General features: G+C 47.5%; 1 pseudogene; it reads right to left on the reverse strand.

Moving 5' to 3' along the window:
* Positions 1–859: 859 nt before the first annotated feature.
* On the reverse strand, positions 860–19,647 carry LOC100822344 (annotated as a pseudogene).
* Between the last annotated feature and the right edge of the window lie 941 nt (positions 19,648–20,588).

The raw sequence follows: 20,588 nt of genomic DNA on the forward strand, positions 1-20,588 counted from the left end.
AACCGTGCGGAAAGCCCAAGCTGAGGACGAATTTCGCGGCCCGGAAACCACGAGCACGCAGAAAGGGCTCTCGCGTCGAATTCCAAAACAGGCCGGCTAGCTTTCAGCGACCGGGCCAAACAGCAAGCTCCATATTCCAAATCCGAGCTCGGATAAAACACTCCTGCTTGGATCGGAACACGCTATCTGCAAAACCGTTTGGGTTCAACTTTCACCGCGAACTCCAATTAAGGATTTGTTTGGTTTAAGGGGTCGGGCCGCCATCGCGCGGTGCCAACCGGCCTGAAGCCTTTACTGCGAGTGTTTGGTTGGGCGCCTGGCTAGCCACGACAGAAGAAAACGAAAGTCCGAAACAAGGGTGCGTGAGCCGGCCAAATAGGTCGGCTGAGCGGCTCACGGGGCAAGGGAGAACACCATGTCATGTGTTGTCAATGTGGAAATTTCAATTTTTTTAGATCTGCTATTTGTATGATTCATTTTGTATATTTATTGTTCAATGTTCAATAGGCAAAGATAATGGATTTTATTTTCACCGTGTTGCTCCGTCAACCAAACACGAAAAGTGGTTCGATTCACTCAGTCGAACTCATACAACCAAACACGAAATTGGACAAACTCATTCACCCCAACTCAACCAACCAAATGCAAAATTGGGTTCGCCTCACCCAAACAACCAAACACGTGGTTCGGCGGGCCAAGTAACCCAGCCCGCCCAACCAAACCCACCCCGAACCAACTCTTTCAACCCGCCAATCGACAACTCACCAGCAACGTAGCTAGCCTGGTGCCATTAGGTTTCGGCACCGGTAGAATCGGCAACAATCATGTCCATGTACTTTAGAGAAAAGAAGATTCACAATTACATTTTCACGGTTAGATGTTTTCTAATGGGTTTTGCAATCTCGGAAACCTTTACAATAACCAGAAAAAGTACCCGATAGATGACAACCATTGCAAGTAATATCGCAAGATCCACCCACTTAGAGTAACCCAACTCCACTTGTAAGTTGTTCTTCAAGATATACTGACCAGTAATTTTCAGGTCTCCAGCACGACCAAAATCTTGAAACATCAAACCTATGAATTCATTCTTGTACAGTCCTTGAGAAGCATACTTGTGATAGGATATAAAATAAGTTGGGTACTTCCATACTGGTTTTGGGAGGTCAGCTGGAAGCCTAAAGAAACCAGCATTTAGCATCAGTAACCCTTGTACTCCAGATCCTGTGATGATACCCAGGAGAAAATCAGGCACAATTGCTGCAACAATCATCATTAGACTCTCGACCAACATTGTGGTTGCCCAAAGAGTTGTAGAAAAGTAGAGAAAGTGGTATATTCCTCTCTGAAGCCCCGTTAGGTAATAGGCTATTGCAGCAGGTAGTATGGAGATGAGGCCCGGCCCAACTATGGAATCGACGAGAGCGTGTTGGCTATTACAAATTCAGTAGCGCCGTAGTGTCCACTGAGCCGCTCTTTCTCAAATATCTGCTGTTATAAATGTGTCATCTATCACAAAATTAAATCGTGCAAACAAAATTATAGGTTTAATAAGATGAAAAGATAGTGTTCAAATGCCTTCATATCCTCGACAAATGATGGGAATCCTCCCTATTGCCATCATTGTCAAGAAGGTTGATGTGAACATAAGCATGGATGCTCGTGCCTGAGCGGTCAAAAAATAAGATTAGAATGCCATTACGACAAATTGTTTTTAGCGCTTTATCATACGGAGTATAAATTTGAATCCGTTGTTTCTTTAAGAAATCATTGGAACTGGCCACTTACTTGGATTGATGCATAACTGTAACCAACATTGAAGAAAATGGTCCCAATGGATAGACAAAGGGCGATGTAGATAACAAATCGCAACCAATAATATCCCAAGTCTCTATGCATGTTAACAAAGGACCTTTTAGTTAGGGTAATTGATTTGGTCAAGAAGCAAGCTTGCTTTTTCTTCCTTACAGAAGCACCCTGCAAAAGAATACACAATAATGAGGAAAACAGAAATAAACGTACGGGACATATATAACTTTTTTGAAACTCAACCTGCAGACACATCCAAAATCTTGGTCATGGGAGAAGAAATTAAACCTGTGTAATTGTTCGTGCTTCCATTTTGGCTCTTAAAGTAGCAAGAGATCTGGAAGAGCTGACTAAAATGTGGATTACTTCGGCAGCACGTGGCAAAGTTACAGCAGATCCTTCCTCATATTCCTATGCAAACATGATGTATATGCCTTCAAACGTCATGCGGACGAAAAAATACGTACGAAACCTCAAGAGATGAGTTTGATTTGGACCTCGAAGTCTGTGTTTATCATCCTTAAGAAGTAGTCGGAGGGATTCATCCTCAATGGGCATGCGAAGCCATTGTTACCGAAGAACTACAATTTTACACATCATCAAAGCGTGGCCGTCAGACGGATTCGATCATACATATATACGCCAAGACGTTTATAATTCTGTTTGATACACTAGCTACGTACGTACTAACCTCTATTGCTTCTGAAGCTGGCCCGAAATAGACCGTCCTCCCATTGGCCAAGAGGCAGAGGCCATGGAAGAGCTGGAACACTTCGGTGCTTGGCTGATGGACGGCGGCGACGACCGTCGTCCCGTCCCTCCCGGCGATCCCAGCGATGCGGCTCATGACGTGGTAGGACGCAGCGCTGTCGAGCCCGCTGGTGGGCTCGTCTAGGAAGACGAGCGCCGGCGACGACAGCAGCTCCACGCAGATGCTGACCCGCTTCCGCTGGCCGCCGCTGATGCCCTTGCACACGCGGCCGCCGATCCGGGTTCCCGACACGGCCGCCAGCCCCATCTGCCGGATGGCGTGGTCGGAGCGCGACAGCTTCTCCGCCGGCGACATGGAGTCCGGCAGCTGGAGCTGTGCCGAGTAGCGCACGGCCTCCACCGCTGCACTGTTACAGAAAGGTTTATCAGTAACGGTCGAAAAACAACATCAGTAACGGTCGGGGCCGCCGTTATCATCAGTAACAGTCGCAGTGACCGTTACTGATATATATAGACATCAGTGGCGGGCAGGCCGACACGACCGTTACTAATGTATATATCATCAGTGTCGGTCGAGCGACCGACACTGATACATTTTCGGTATTTAAAAAATAATTAAAACCATAGAAAATACACAGGAAATACACAGAATAATATATACAGCACAGAAAAATGTATCTCATCACAGAAAAATACATATAAAGCTGCATCACATCACAGCACATCACATCACATCATTTAAAACATACAAATGTATATAAGCCGCATCATTTAAAGCATATAAAAAATACAAATGTATCTCACTTCACAACATTGATTACAAAGTGTCAAAATTTCATAGAAGCATAATTACAAAGTGTCAAAATTTCATAGAAGCATATAAAAAATATAAATGTATCTCATTTCAAGTTTGAATCTATTGTCGTGGGTGAACCCTAGACACCACTTATTCCACGCGTTCGTAGAAGTTCCCACTAGACTTGATGACCTCATTGTTGATGAGATGGGCGAACTCCCTTTGAATGTTATATACGACCCATTTAGGTCGGTGTCCCATTGTCATTCGGGGCCGCCAGTATTTTTTCATCGCCGCGACTGACCCCTTCCACTCAGGCTTGAACATGCTGGCATTCTCCATAAGGATGTGACAGCAGTAGTAGCCACAGAACATACTGCCTTGCGACTGTTGCTGGCAAGGGAACATGTGGTTGTGGTGAGACTCGTCTTTATAGCCTTTACCAGCTAGTTTTTCCTTGGTTGCCACTTTCCAGGCAGTGTTAATGAGTGATTTAATGGGTTTCCAGAACCTACCCCGAACACCCTTCTTCGGAAGTAGTGAATCGAAGTAGTACACCACGGATCAAGGCAAACAAATGAGTAGTGTGATCCAATGGTCTCTATTTTCAAAAGAAACAGACTTTAGTATCTAAGGGTGTATAAGAAAGACTGAATTAGAAAAAACAAACGGTTCCATATATAAAATTGAACTTACTCCAAATTAAGGAAGAAGAGGATAAAAGTCGTGGTCCGCGTATTTCTCGAGGCATGCCACCAAGTATTTAGATGCCATGGTTCTTGAGGCATTCTTTTCTGGCTCAAGACCGATGTCACCGTAGTTGAACATCGCGGGGTCTAGAATGACCACTTTTTTGACCTCCATTCGCTGCAGTTCTCTTATTTGATAGGCAGACCACAGCCTTAAGAGGTTGATATCAAGCTTTTGGCGGTTGAAGAGGTGGAACAGTTCGTTGAACTCCACACCAAACGTGATAGGACGTTCCTACATGTTCCCGGTTTCTTGGTCAAAGAAGGCATAGTCTTTTGGGATTCTAACATTGATCTGTTGGGCATACTGTTGAGAACCAGCTGATGCTTGCATGTAGAACTGATGAAGCTCTTGCATCTCTCTGGACAGGGCACGCAGGGAATCTTCGGTAAGCATCGGTCTTCTAGGATAGTAAATAAGCACCCGGTCAAACTCCCTAGCCACGAAATAGGATCCGTCTTCGAATCTCTGGCCTTGATATGGGTTCTTGATGAGAATGTCAGACCTATTGTCCTCCCAGACTCCAGTTATGTTAGGCACATAGTGCATCTCATCTTGAGTGACATCGGATGACTACTTGATGGTCTTGCCACCGCGCCCCCTCTTTTTATGCCTCCTCTTACTGTCACATGCCTTCTGCTCCTCTGCCTTGTACTTGTCATCGATCTTGCGGCCACCCATGGACTCAGCGGCACCCAAGAGAGAGAAGGTAGGAGGGACGCTTCCAGCCTGTGCCGACCCTGTGGTCTGGCTATCTTTGAGCTGTGCAGGCATCGACATTGCCCGCTCTTCATCTCCGCCGACATCGACAGGAGGAAGTATCCTAGGGGAAAGGCCGAGCGGCGATTGAGAAGTACCTTTGTGGGCGGAGGGAGATGGAGTCATAGAGGGCCGGCGCTGGTTGTAGAGAGATACCAAGCTCCTAGGCCACATAATGCGGTAGTTTGGACAACCGCCTAGGATATCCACGCCTTCCTCCGGAGGTAGCGGGATAGAATAATCCCGATGGTCGTCGACGAAGGAGTCCACCATCACACTCACTTGTGCGTCGTGCATGAGAATGACGTCCACCAGTGGCGGTGATTGTCTGGGCATCAGGCGGCCAATGGCGCCTATCCAGGCTTGTCAATGTGGATACGACATTTCACCGGTGCCTGCGCGTAACAAGAAGAAGGCATATGTGTGTAAGATCTTTATTCATGAAGGTAAGGAGTGAAAAAGAGTTTGAAAAGATTGCTTACAAGGATGTTATCGCTCGGACCCGGATCGTTATCCCGGATGCCCTCGCTTGGGTCCGGTTGGGTAGCGGGGGGGTTGTCCATGCTAGGAGCCGGGCTGTAACCTAGGGTGTAGGTATCTTCGTCCTCCATACGTGTGTCGGAGGCGGCGCTGCTCTTCAGCGGGGTGCTCTTTCGCGGGGGAAGAGGAGGAAGGAGGTTCCTCAAACCTTCCACTCCTCCCCCGAGTATGGCGTCAAGGGCGGGGTGGTCTTTGGCCAATGCCGACACCAAATGATGGACGGCTTGCACTGCATATTCCCGCGACACCTCTTGACACACGATAGATGCCTGCTCTCGCGCCTCCGCCTTAGCTTATTCAATTATCTCAGCAGAAGCGGGGAGCTTTTTCTGGACCCTGCTTCGCTTCGGCGCAGGCGGGAAATAATCATCCCAGTAGGCCCCTTCGCCTTCTCCTAGAACACGGCCCGTGTGCTCCGCCTTTTGCAAGCCGGCGGTCACAGCCGACTCCCACCTCTTGCTCTGCACGGAGTTGTCGGAGGTTTCTGACCTCTTGCTCTCCTCCCATTTGTGGGCATTTTCCTGTTATCATATAAGACAGTACGTGAGTCTATATGGATCAGGAGTGTTATAATTAACGCCGAAAACAAATAAATGCACGTGAACCCTTACCGTAAAAATTTTAACAGGCGGCTGCATTGGCTCAATGTCCACCCACTCCTCGGGTGTCATGTGCTGACGTGCATATTCTGTAGCACGTTGGTCCTCCAGCATGTCATGCACTGGAGGCACCCTGCCTGCCTCCTCGAGAATTCGGTCCTGCTTGCGCCAGACCTTCTTCTTCCCCTCTTTCCCTGCACTCCCTAGCCTGTGGTTCAAGGGCTTCCTTGCGCGCAACACCCTCATGCGTTCACTCTTCGCAATGAAGGCAGGGTCAGACGATTCCTTCTTGAATTTTTCCCATTCGACCTCATCAATTACCGACGGCCATTTCTTCTTGATGATCTCCTAGGGTTTGTCCATCCACTTTCTAGCGGTGGTTTTTCAATTAGCAAGTACATTGCGGACTGCTATGTTGACGGCCACTAGGAATCGCTCGCGCCACTCGTCGGTGACTTGGAACCTCCTTGCAACGTCCGCGATGCACGTGTTTCTAACAACTTGGGAGATCACTCCACTCGTCGGTGATCTTGCAATACTTGCGTGCAACGACTCCACAGGTCGTTGCGAAGGCCTTCTGTGCCCTCTCAGGCGACTTCGGGCGGTCTCTGTTAGAGTGTCGGGTGACCACGTAACAGAACTCTTTCAAGTTGTGGCTCCCCCTCGGCGTCTTCTTCCTTTGCTTCTTAGCGGGAGTTTCAGAAGGCTGCGGGTTACTCTCTTCCACCTATCGCTCGTTGTCGCACTCTTTTGAACGAGAGCTACCTGAGCCAGAGCTGGCAATTTGCTCTCCCGATGAAGACTCTTCATCGACACAATCTACCTCCTCCCGATCAAGAACTGGTTTCTCGCTACTCTTGCTCATTTTGTACCTATGCCATCAAAACCATCAAATATATATCGGCCGAAAATTTTGGCATGACCTATGCTAAAAAACTAGCAATTTTTCTCTACTAGGAGCTCAAAATCTGCATAAAAAACCCACCCGCATATGTACCCCCTTAGCACGATGGCCGGCCCCTTCTCCAATGACCCGACAAGATGGTCGGGCCCACAATTCATTACTCAATTCTCCAAAATAGCATATAAAACTGCTATATAAAAAACAACATGTAACAAGTATATAAAACATCATGTATATAGCATATAAAAAACCTAACATCATGTATCATGTGTGCTATATATTATCTACTGATCATGTGTTCAATAATGCCCTTGTGTTCAATCCCCTCGCTCGCTACAATGCTCTGTAACTCAATACTATATCAAATTCACAATGTTAAATAAAATGTGTCCATGTTATAAATTAGCTATTACAATATGTGTGCCCATGTTCCACATACATGCCCTGGTGTGTGGTGGGAAATGTACATCTAAATCCTAACTACAATGCTAATCCTAAATTAGCAGCAAACCCTAACCCTAACCCTAAATCCTAAATTATCAGCAAACCCTAAGCCTAACCCTAAATCAAGCCTAAATCAGAGGAGAGGGAGGGAGGCAGAGGAGAAGGAGGCGCGCACCTGTGGGTCGGGTCGTCGCGGAGGAAGACGGCGCGGGGTCGGGCGGCACGGAGGAAGACGACGTGGCATTGGGCTCAGGGTCGGAGGAGAGCTCGGGGACGACGGCGCGGGCTCGGGGAGGGCGGCCGGAGGAGGGAGACGACGGCGCGCACGGGCTCGGGGACGGCGGCGGGAAGAGGGAGATGACGGCACGGGCTCAGGACGTCGGGTTCGGGGCGCGGAGGAAGACGGCGCGACGTCGGGCTCGGGGTCGACGGCGGCGGCGGCGGAAAAATCTGGCAGGGCTTCGCCTCTCGTAGGGTTTCCACTGCTGGTCTGCTAGGAAAGCGACGCGCAGGCGAGGAAAGTGACGGGCTAGGGTTCGGCCGCTCGCTTTTATATGCCGAAGCACATCAGTGGCGGTCGCGTAACCTCGTGACCATTACTGATGATCACCCACACATCAGTAACGGGCGGGAGGCTCCGCAACCGTTACTGATGTGCTCACATCAGTAACGGGCGGCAGAGCGACCGACCGTTACTGATGTGCTCCTATACATCAGTAACGGTCGCACAGTAGTTGACCGTTACTGATGTTTGAGGAATCAATTCATGCATTTGAAATTATGTTTGAGGAATCAATTCATGCATTTGAAATTATGTTTGAGGAATACATTCATGCATTTCTCTAGTACAAATTTCACACATAATTTCATCACATGCATACAAATTTCAAAAAATTCATCACATGCATATAAATTTCACACATAATTTCACTTAGTACAAAGTTTGCACTAAGATTCAGTACGAGTACATTTTTACAATGTGACTACTAGTGCTTCTCCTTCTTTCGGTAAGTCATAACTTGACTCCTCGCAGAACTGCTTTTGAGGTAGGGTTTTTGTGGTATTTTGTCGCTCTCGCTCCCATCACTTCCTCTTTTCCCTCTCCTTTTCCCCGTTAATATCGTGCATTCCGCTTCTTCGTCATCTGCGGCGGTCGCCGGATCATGGAAACCTTCGTAGTCTTCTTGTGAAGTAACTCCGTCCACTCCAACAATGCTTCTTTTCCCTCTTCTTACTACGACGCGGCCTTTATTTGCCGGGTCATCTATGTAGAATACCTGCTTGCATTGTTTAGCAAAGAACCATGGTTCCTCTTTTGCCAGGATTTTTCTCACGTCAACTTGTTCACGAGGGATCTCAGGAGGTAGCACCATCGTCGTGAACATGTGACTTTCTTCTTTGTCACCTTTGGTCCATCTTACATGGAACATTGGGATCTTTGTGATCGAGTACTCCAATTCCCAGATCTCCTCGATAACGCTGAAGAACGCTCTGGTTTTGCTGTTGCCGTCGGTCGCGGTCTCAGAAGTCATGACTACACCACTATTTTGATAAATGCTTTTATCGTCCTGAGACAAAGTGTAGAAGTTATAGCCGTTGATCGCATATGATTGCCAAGTAGAGACATGGTAAGCAGATTCCCGTGACAAACATGCAACCGTCTTTTCTGATACATTGGTCGTCTCCCTGTCGTACCAATAATTTTTCAGCCACGCTGCGAATGTTTTATTGTGCTCCCAGTGGATCCAGATTTCTCCTCTTTTAGGGTTTTCATTTCGCAGTTGTTCCATGTGCATTTTCTGATAAGGCCGGCAGCAATCGACAGTTTGCAACACAACCAAATGTGCTTTTTCAAAGTTAGCTTCCCTTCCTCTTCCATAGACATTAAGGTATGTATGTACAAGGCCACCTTCGCCATCGAGCTTGCTCTTGTGCCGTGATTTGGGAACACTTATTGATTTCTGATCGGCCAACCAATCCGTGCAGAACTCGATGCACTCTTCTGCCCTAAAGCCTTCCACGATGCTACCTTCCGGACGCGATCTGTTACGAACGTACCGCTTCAGAACCCCGTTGTATCGTTCAGGACCATACATGTTATGCAGGAACGAGGGCCCTAGGGACAAGATCTCATCGCATATGTGGATCATTAGATGGACCATGATATCGAAGAATGATGGAGGGAAGAACATCTCGAGCTCGCACAGAATCTGTATCATACTATCTTTCAGTATCTGGCATCGTCTAACGGTGATTGACTTCAGCGAGATGCTGTCAAAGAAGTCAGAAAGCTTCATGATTGTCTCCCTTACGTGCGGCTCCATGATACCTCTGATTGCGACTGGAAGTAACTGAGTGAGTATGACATGGTTGTCGTGAGACTTCATGCCAGATAGCTTGTGACTCTTCATGTCAACTAGATGCTTGATGCTCGACGAATAGTTCGATGGGACTTTAATGCCCTGCAGGCACTTGCACATCCTATGCAACTCGTCTTTGTACAGGTTGTAACATGTAAGACGATACCACGTGGTCACCGTCACGAAACCATTCTTGTCGGCTGCCGACACTTGATCTTTGCCCCACAACTCTTTCCTGATAGACATGAGTTCCAGGTCCTTCCGTGCATTGGGTCCATCTTTCGTCTTCTCTGGAATGTTCGTCAGCAACCCCAGCACGTTGTCGCATACATTTTTCTCCACTTGCATGACATCTATGCTGTGGCGGCATTCTAAATGTGCCCAGTACTCCAGGTCCCAGAATACGGACCTCCTTTTCCACACGACGCCTTCAGGTTCCTTATATTTCTTCGCATCAATCTTTCCGGGGACAACCTCAAGATCGTTCACAATTTCGAGGATTTGCATACCAGACTTCTCCTTCGGTGATGTCCCGTGCTCCGTCATCCCATTGAACCTTTCCTTGTCATCCCTCCAAGGGTCTTTAGCATCCAACCACTTTCGGTGGCCCATGTAAACAATTTTGGATGAAGCGGACAACTTCTCCAATGTCGTGTTTTCCTCGCACTTTGTACAGGCCTTGTACCCATGTGTCACCTGGCATGAAGTATTTCCATTCGCGGGGTAGTCATGCACGCAGGTCAAAAGCGCTGCTCTCATCGTGAAGTACTCCCTCCTGTTTGCGTCCCAAACCACTCTGCCAAGGTTCCAAAGCTGCTTCAGCTCATCCTTCACTAGCTGCAGATACACATTTAGGTCAGCTCCCGGCTGCTTTGGACCCTGTATGAGCATGCACATGTGAATATACTTTCTCTTCATGATTAACCATGGAGGAAGGTTGTAGACAAACAAGATCACTGGCCATGTGCTGTCCTTGTTGTTCATGTTTCTGAAAGGATTTATCCCGTCAGTGCTGAGACCGAGCCTCAGGCTTCTGGGCTCTGCCCCAAAATCTTCAAATGTCGTGTCGAAGTTCCTCCACTGAGTCCCATCGGCAGGGTGTCTTAGGACCCCAGCTTCCTCCACACGGTAGTGCCCGTCAAGATCGAATGCAGCCTGCGCCGGATCGTGATGGACGAGATACCTCGCGTCCTTAACATTCTGCATCCAATCCTCAACTCGGCCACCTGCCGTAAGATACCAGACAGTCTTTGCCGGCCTGCCCTTCATCACTTCTTCCCCATCGTTTTCGCCAGCTCTGGCGTTTTTCTTCTTGTATCTCGATCCACCGCATATGTGGAGCTCTCATGGTTCTCGTACTCTCCAATGTATAACATGCAGTCGTTTGGACATGAATGATGTTTCACGCAATCTAATCCAAGCGGGCATGTAATCTTCTTCACCTCGTATGTGCTCTTGGGTAACTTGTTTGGCTGTGGAAAAACCGAAGCAAGGTAACTCAACAAGTTCGTGAAGCCCTTGTCTGACCAGCATGATGCTGCCTTCAGCCTCAAAAGTTCGAGCGTCACTTCGAGCACGTTGTTTTCTTCGCCGGCTCCATCATACAAGGGTGTGTTTGCATCCTCCAACAATTTTTTGAACTGAGCAGACTCTGCCTCATCTTCGGGGTCCTCCAGCTGGTCCCGTAGGTACGGGTCATCTAGCATTTCGGCAATCCTACCACGTGGAGCTCCTTAACCTTCCACATTAGCCTCCTCATCAACCCTTGTTTCTTCCTTGGAATCATTCGCCAGATCATACCGCATGACATCATCTTAGCTACCGCTACCGACATCAACCGCATCCTCCCCGTGACAAGTCCAGCGAGAATAACCTTCCACAAAACCCGATGCCAGCACGTGCATCTGAACATCTTCAGGCTTCATCATGCATGTGTTTCCACATTTGCGACATGGACAAAGCATCATCACAAGTCCTTTTCGTTCCATATCACCATTCGCGACTCCAAAAAGACCGTCCATTCGGTTATCCATCGAGCATTGATTCTTTCCGGCATACATCCAAGAACGGTACTTCGATCTACAACACAATACACAAGAAAACAAACAAAGCAAAATAGTTAGCCTAATCATTGACAAGGGGATTAATGTGTTAATTAACCACAGCTAACTAAAAATTTGAAATTAGAGACATTCGGAAAGAAATTGGAGGCCGGCGAGAAAGATTGGGAGGGAGAGAGAGCTCGCAAGGGAGAGGGAAGCTCCGGGAGACGACGAGGAGGCCGCATTTTGGCCGGCGGCCGCAGAGCTCAAAAATTTGAAATTGGGGAACTTCGGTGAGAAATTGGAGGCCAGCGAGATAGATCGGGAGGGAGAGGGAAGCTTCGGGGTCGAGAATCGGAGCTCGCCGGCCGCCGGAGCTCCAAAAATGGAGCTCGACCGCCATGGCCGCCCACCGGCCATGGAGACGGCGGCCGCCGGCGCGGGGGGGAGAGAGGAGGAAGGGGGAGGGAGGAGGGGCTACCTGGGGAGCTCGCCGGCGGCCATGGTGCCGGCGGGCAGCGCTTCGCCGTCGCCGGAGAAGAAAGGTCCGCAGCTGGTCCGTTACGACGCACAGCGCGACCAGCGGCGGCTCTGCCCAGCGTATTTAAACCGCGACGATCATTAGTGGCGGTCGGGAATTGGGCGACCGTTACTGATAATCTTGGGTACATCAGTAACGGTCGCGTTGGGGCGACCGTTACTGATGCGTGGTTCATCAGTGGCGAACGCCTCTTAATCGACTGCCACTGATGTATGGCTGGGCGTGGACGGGCAGAGCCTGCTCTGTTCATCAGTAACGGTCACGGCCGCGACCGACACTGATGTTGTTCATCAGTAACGGTCGCGCCGGACCCGTTACTGATGTGCCGTTGCATAAACCGTTGTTTTGTAGTAGTGTTGTCAGGGTCACCATCAGCACATTCTCTTGGGTCACATAAGCCTGGAATTTAATAATCCAATACGTTATTCATTGCACGCATGATTAATTGTGAGCTAGTTGAATCAAGTCAACTATCGATCCTAAATTATTGACTCAAATCTGTTTAAATATGGATGTACCAGCTAGCTAGACGGATTATGTCAGATGTAAACGTACGGAGGTCCCGAATACAAGCTTGTCACGGACACCATTGACTAGAATGTGTCCTCCTCTCCTTGTCATGTTGGGTCCGAGTCGTCCTGTCTTAGCATACAGACATGCATGAGCGTGCAGTACATATATATGAGCCTTAGTTTCCTCGATGGGTTAAGCAAAGTTATTACGTAATCACTCTGATTCTAAATTCTTGACTCAAATTTGTCCAAATATGAATATATGTATTGTTAAAAAGCATCTGAATACATGTAATATTTCGACAACAAATTACGATCGGAGGAAGGAGGTACCAGCCCAGGCGTCAAGCAGGGTAGTTTTGCCACAGCCCGAAGGGCCCATGAGAGCCGCTATTTTTTTTAAATAATACGAATTTTTTAATCATTTTCGAAAATAATACGCGTTTTTCAAAATTTACAAAAATTGCGGCCTCGGCCCGGGCGAGGCCGAATGGGCCCAGTCGGCCTGGCCCAAACCAATTAGGCCCAGTCGGCCTGGCCCAGGCTGACTACAGGCCGGCTGTCCACCGCGCGGGGCCCTCACCAGCCAGCCTGGCCCAGGCCGATTGAATCCCAGTCGGCTTCACCCAGGCCAACTGGCCAGTCGGCTTCGCCGTGGCCGACTGCGGGCTGATGGGCCGGGGAATCTTTCCCTTTTTCTTTTTCCCTTTTCTTCCCATCTCCCCTGCGCCCGCGCGAGCCCAGCCACGCCCACTGCTTCTGCTTCTTCCTCCTCTGCTCCTTTCTTCTCTTCTCTTCTTGTTCTTCATTTCCTCCTCAAATGCCCCCATTTTCTAGCCCAAATCAGTGCATTTTGATCCCATTTAATCCACAAAATCACATCACCTACCTAGTTGGCACCCAAAGACACCTCGATCTACTGTTTTCATTGGCCATGTGGAGCTAATTTTGTGGTGCAAAGTTGGAGCAATGTTGGTGGTTTGGAGGAGTTTGGAGGTGGTGGTGCTCATCCGGTGACCGTGAGGCTGCTCGAGGTTGGGTTCACACGCTTCAAGGGTAAATCCTAATCTCTGACGTATTTATCTTATAATGTATATGTTTATGAGGATACGTGTGTACTGCTTCAATGTATATGTTTTGATTGGAGCAATGGTGGTGATGCCAAAAGTATGTTTTAGCGTTTGATAGTGCTCATTATTTTGGTTAACGGTTAATGTCGTATTGTTTAGTATTTTACGCGTATTAATATTTTTAATAAGCCGTTCTGGTTAGTATTCGACGCGTATTAATATTTTTAATATGCCGTGCTGGTTAGTATTTGACGCGTCATAATATTTTTAATATGCCGTACAGGTTAGTATTTGACGCGTATTAATATTTTTAATATGCCGTACTGCTTAGTATTTGATGTGTCATAATATTTTTAATATGCCGTACTGGTTAGTATTTGACGCGTATTAATATTTTTAATATGCCGTACTGCTTAGTATTTGACGCGTCATAATATTTTTAATATGCCGTACTACTCAGTATTTGACGCGTATTAATATTTTTAATATGCCGTACTGGTAAGTATTTGACACGTCATAATATTTTTAATATGCCGTACTGCTTAGTATTTGATGCGTATTAATATTTTTAATGTGCCGTACTGCTCAGTATTTGACGCGTATTAATATTTTTAATATGGCGTACTGCTCAGTATTTGACGCGTATTAATATTTTTAATATGCCGTACTGCTTATTATTTGACGCGTAGTAATATTTTTTATATGCCGTACTGCTTAGTATTTGACGCGTCTAAACATTTTTTTTAGGCATCAGAGATGTCTGGTGTAGTGAAGTTTGTTTGTTACTACGGTTCCGATACTGTCTTAACAACCGAGCACAGAGCTGATCTGAGTCAGTTTAAGTATGTGGAGTTGGATCTAACGGCCCCTCAAACATGGACGTTTAGTCAGCTGCAGGAATGGTTGGCAGGATGTTTAGCGGTCAATCCTGAAACATACACCGTCCGTGTGCAAGCATTGTGGACCAAGTCAAGTTCAAATATTTTCTGGGTTTTGAGGCTGATAGACCGGACATCAAAGTGGGTGCGCTGGTAAGAAAGTTGCGAGAAAAGGGGAACTACACCTATTGCCTTAATCCAGGTTGTCGCTCATGAGACCAATCCAGCTGAAGGCGAGGGTGAATCAAGTTATGATTTGTCCAATGCAAACTCTGTGTCGAATGCTGGAGGTGGTGGTTATGAATCAGGCCAGAGCTCCGGGGCAGTAGGAGAGGATGAGTACACTGGCGAGGCAGATGCGGACGAAGAAGATGGTCACTTGCAGAACGAGATGGAGGATGAAGATACAGATGGTCGTAGTTCTTATGACGATAAGTCTCATGAGTCGGACGAAGAGGAGGTGCCGATTCCTGCATCATGGAATCAACACTTCTCTTCAGCTATGACCGTGAACGATGGGCATGACTCTGCATGGCAATATCATCAGAACAACATTGCGAAGGGTGCCAGATTTCCTGACAGGAAACATCTGCAGGATGCCATAGTTGCTTGGGCAATGTCCACGCAAAGGGTTTTCAAAACAATAGTCTCTTCACAAAAATATCTGACAATGGAGTGCGAACAAATAGATTGTCCCGGGAGGGTGCATGGCTATGTTCCTAAGTATGACACAGATTGGGTTGTGAGTGACTTGGTGTTGCACACATGTGTCATTCCCAGTATCCCTCAAGACCATCGTAACCTCTCGTCAACGCTTCTTGCTCGGTTGCTTTACACGGAGATAGTGGAGAGCAAAGCAATGGAAGTGAAGGCCATCATGCATAAGGTCAGGGTAAGGTTTAAGTACAACATTTCGTATGGCAAGGCTTGGAGGGCTAAGCAGAGAGCTTGGAGGGTGAGAACACTGAAAGTTGGTTATGGTTTTTCAGGCAGCTCAAGAGAGCAGTTGTGCATGATAAGCCGAATGTGTGCATCCTTCATGACAGACATGCAGGCATACTCAGTGCGATAAGGACACTGACAAACCCTGGGCCTGATGAATAGACTCCATGGCAGGACATGCAGAGTCATTGATGCATGCGACATTTGGGGCCCAACTTCTTCTCGCAGTTCAGGAAGAAGTCACTTATGAATCTATTCAAGAAACTCTGCAAACAGAACCAACAATGGAAGTACACTAGGATACGTGGTTATCTTGATGAGTTCACGAAGAAACATGTTAGGGAGAGGACAGCGGCACGAAACGCGGCGGTAGCAGCACATGTAGCAGCAGTGACTGCACGGACAGCAGTTGGAACAGGACCATCTGAGGAAGAACCTGTTGGGCTTTGTGACTTGACAGGGTTTGACCCACCCGGCACTAGAAGAAGGGTTGGGAGGCAGATTAAAAACTTCCAGCAGTGGATAGAGCACGAGCCTCTGGAGCGGTGGTCTTTGCTGCACAACACACATGGCGCTAGGTACGGCGTCATGACTACTAACCTGGCAGAGACATACAACTTTGTCCTGAGGGGAAATAGGACTTTACCACTTACAGCCATCGTTGAGGGTATTTTCCATGGCACGGTGAAGTATTTCAGAGAAAGACGCTAGAGAGCTGAAATGCATATCATGAACAATCCAAATACACCGTACTGTGAAAAGATTATGAAGTACATGGATGAGAAGATGGAAAAGCTAGGTCGCATACTGTCGTCGCCATCGGTAATCAAGAACACAAGTTTGAGGTGCGCTTGCCAACTGACAAGTTCGGCGTTGGAAATGAAGCGTGGCCAACGTGTGAGTGCACCTGCAACAAACCAAAGTTGCTTCACCTTCCTTACTCACATGTACTTGCTGCTTGCGGGCAACTAGGGATGGACGCAATCTCTTTTGTGTCTCCCTATTACCTGAAAGAGTCTGTGCTTAGCACATGGACGGGTGAGATGCTAGGGTTTCATGCAATGGGCAATTTCAACAAGGTAACCCCTGGTGAAAGGCGGTACATCCCTGACCCCGGGCTACTGCGGACAGGCACAGGCAGACGCCCGTCCAGGCGCATCCGAAATGATATGGATGAATCTGAAGCCGGAGGACCGTCACGACAATGTTTTCTATGCAACCATTTTGGCCACAGGGACACTTATTGTCCAACTTTCGGTACCGGTGGAGCTACTGCCCGTGGAAGAGGGAGACGTGGATGACGAGGGAGAGGAAGAAACTAGGCTTATCATGCATATGTGAAACTATGTGTTAATTTGTATCCTATGTTTTAATCTGTACAAAATGTGGAACTATGTGTTAATTTGTATTCTGTGAAACTATGTGTTAATTTGTACTCTATGTGGAACTAAGTTTTATTTTGTACTCCGTGAAACTAAGTGTTAATTTGTGCCATATGTTTTAATTTGTACTCTGTGTGAAACTGTGTGTTAATTTTTACGCTTTGTGAAACTATGTTTTAATATGTACTCTCGGTTTAACTATGCTTAACTTTAATTTGTATGTCTAACTATGTTTATAAATGTTGCAGGCACAAAATGGAGAGAGTATCATTGCTATCTCCAGAGATTGAGAGTAAGCATCGGGCTGCTCGATTGGTGGCGCATCCTGGGAGGGTCGAGCCCCTTGTCACGCGCACTCCTAAGGAAAATTGGATGATACACCCTGCCTGGATTCAGCGGTATTTATTCAATCATCCCTTACATGTCCATTTTATTTATTCATCCCTTGCATGTACATTTCATTCAATAATCCCTTGCATTTACATTTTATTTATTCATCCCTTGCATGTCCACTTTATTTATGCAGTTTGAAGTGGGCTGGCATTTTACCTTTCGCACGACTTGTTGAGGCAACTCGTGCGGAAATGGTAGAGGGCGAGCGACGAGGCTTCAACTCTACACGGGTACAAATTGACCACTCGCTGCTGAGCTACTTAGTGGACAGATGGAGGCCCGAGACACACACGTTTCACTTTCGCTGGGGAGAGATGGCTCCTACTCTCCAGGATGTGTCGATGCTGCTGGGACTACCATTGGTGGGTGATCCCATAGGACCGTTGCAGGCACCAGCTGATTGGCAGGAGGGTATGGCACTACGCTTTCAAGGTATGTGTTAATTCGTGCCCTGTGTTTTAATTTGTTTGTACTCTATGTGGAACTATGTGTTAATTTGTGCCATACGTTTTCAAGGTATTCTTGCCGGAGATGGGCCACTCACCTCGGAGGCTCACGGACCTAAGCTAGATTGATTGCTCAATTACCAGGTTAGATCGATGTGTTTTAAGTTAATATATCTAACTCATATACTTGCATGGGTTTACTAACACTTGGTTTTTGTTGCATGCAGATTCAGAAGTTTGGGTATCCAGAGACCCAAATGACTGAGCCTCAGATCACTCGGAGCCTTGAGGCATATATAATGTGGCTTCTCGGGAAGGTGATGTTCACCGAGAACCACGTCACCACCATTAGCGCACGCTACATCCCTATTGCAGTGGAGATCGCGAATGCAACTACTGGTGACGACATCACACAGAGGAGTTGGGTTTCGGCCGTCTTAGCGGCTACGTACCGAGGTATGTGCAACGCTTGCCAGCTTGCGTCGCCCAAGTCAGCCCTATTTGGATGTCCTTTATTGTTGCAGCTATGGTCGTGAGAGAGGTTTTCTATCGGCCGACCAAACGTTACGGGCGAGCACCCTAACCCTGAGCAGGAGTTGTTTGACTTAGAACACATCGACCTGCCTACTTTCGCGACAATTTGGACACGTAGTAAGGTATGTCGAATGTGAAATTCATACATTAGTTTACATAAATCATAAATGAAGCTAACTTCTTTTTTTTACAGAGACGCTTTGCACACGATCAGGTCAGAAATTGCTACCCATCATTCAACGAGCAGTTCGACGTGTTGAAGAGCCGCCGTGGCAAAGGCTGCAGAAGAACGTGGCGATACGAGCGAAAAATGGCCTAAGTGGACTCAGTAGTGCTTGTGTTTTTATGTATTTGTTATCTTTAATTATGTCTAATTGCGGTATTACCTATGTTAATTTACTCGTGCCTTGGTTCCGTAACCAGCACATTATCGATGTATGTTAATTTATCCAAATATCAGGTCTTTCAGTTCAAACAAACCGCAAAGAATCGACACAGAAATTGTCCAGCAATTTCTCGATTTATGTTACTCTTTATCCAAGTTGTGAAGTCTTTAAATTCAAAAAACCGCAAGGATTCAAAACAAAAATGGGCCTCGGCCCTGTATGCGTTGATAATGCAACGAAGTAGCGACGAAGACTAATTATTTCCAATCGGATTCGGCTTTTTATCCATGTTGTCGAGTATTTTAGTTCAAAATACCGAAAGGATCCGAAGAAAAATATGAAATTACTTCGAATCGGGCCAGGAAAAAATGAATTGAATCCAGTCGGCCTGGCCCAAACCAACTGGGCCAGTCGGCCTGGGCGTGGGGGGCCCGCGGGCTAGACAAGCGGCCTGGCCGAGGCCGACTGGGCCTAATCGGCTTGGGCCAGGCCGACTGGGCCCAATCGGCCTCGCCCAGGCCGAGGCCGTATTATTTAAAAAAAATTAAAAACGCGTATTATTTTTGAAAATGATTAAAAAAATGGTATTATTTAAAAAAATTAGCTGAGAGCCAGCACTTGGCCGGGGCGCGCGTGCCCGCTGAGCCCATCGAGGATCAAGGCACTGCTGCGCCCCTCCGGTGGTCGTCCCCCGTTGGCGGCAGTCACCGATAGATCTTCCCACGCCAGGAATATCTCAGGACAGGAGGACTTGTGAGGAGCCGTGGCGGCGGATGATGAAATCGACCGGAGCGGCCTGCTGGGGCTCGGCGTCGTCGGAGCCCATCTCGGCAGTGGTGACACTGCCATATATAGATAGCTAGCTAGGCACGTATTCCTTCTGTGTTGGAGCAAGCTAGCTAGGCTGGTTTGTGTCTCCTAAATGCCTGTACCAATCTCACGAGGCTTATATAGGGAGTCCAAATTAGTTGTGCGCGCGGTGAGGTTTTCGAAAGTTCTAAGCCTATAGATCGTATACGAAGCATCAAAAGTTCTACACCGGCGTATAGATCAAATACGAAGCACTGACCGTGCATGTGCGCCTGTACAACAGCCATGTATCTCGATCCCCTTAACCCTGTCTGGAGGCTGGAGCGATATTAAAAAACTCACCGGCGGCTAGGCGAGGAGACGAGGCGGCTAGTCGACGAGCTTGCGCAACGACCAGGCGATGCGGGGACGAAACGATCTGAGGGCATGAGGAGATCCACGGACTTCTCACATTTCCTTGGCCTGCTTCTAGGATGAGCTTGGTTTTTGAAGTTTTGGGCAGTATTAGTTGCAGTGGACCAGTTTATTTCCAGAATCGTGCATGGCTAACGCTGGTAGCTAGATTACTATCTAATTTAAGCTAGTACACGATCAAAGTTTTTTTTTTTAAACTAGCCGAAATGCCCGTGCGTTGCAACGGGATAACAAAATAGACTATTTTATACTCACAAATCAGAAAAACAAAAACAAAATTACATTATTAGACATCTTAAAATTTCACTCTGATTAAATCTTCTATTTTGTACTCTAATTAGAGAGACCCGCGGTGGGGGAGAGGTGGTGGAGGTTATGTAACTTCAAGCGTCGGTGCTCCGAGGCCCCTTCCTCCTCCCCTCCTCGGGCGCTTCGTCCTCCACCCGAGTACCCAACGTGGTACCCGCGTCGCTCTCCCGCTACTCCTTCTACTCCTTTTGCTCCCCGAAACCGTGACCCGGACCCGGCCCCGGCATCTGGGTCTAACATTCTACCAGACCAAGACC

The sequence above is a fragment of the Brachypodium distachyon genome, chromosome 3 (assembly GCF_000005505.3).
Source record: "Brachypodium distachyon strain Bd21 chromosome 3, Brachypodium_distachyon_v3.0, whole genome shotgun sequence".
NCBI classification, from domain to species: domain Eukaryota; kingdom Viridiplantae; phylum Streptophyta; class Magnoliopsida; order Poales; family Poaceae; genus Brachypodium; species Brachypodium distachyon.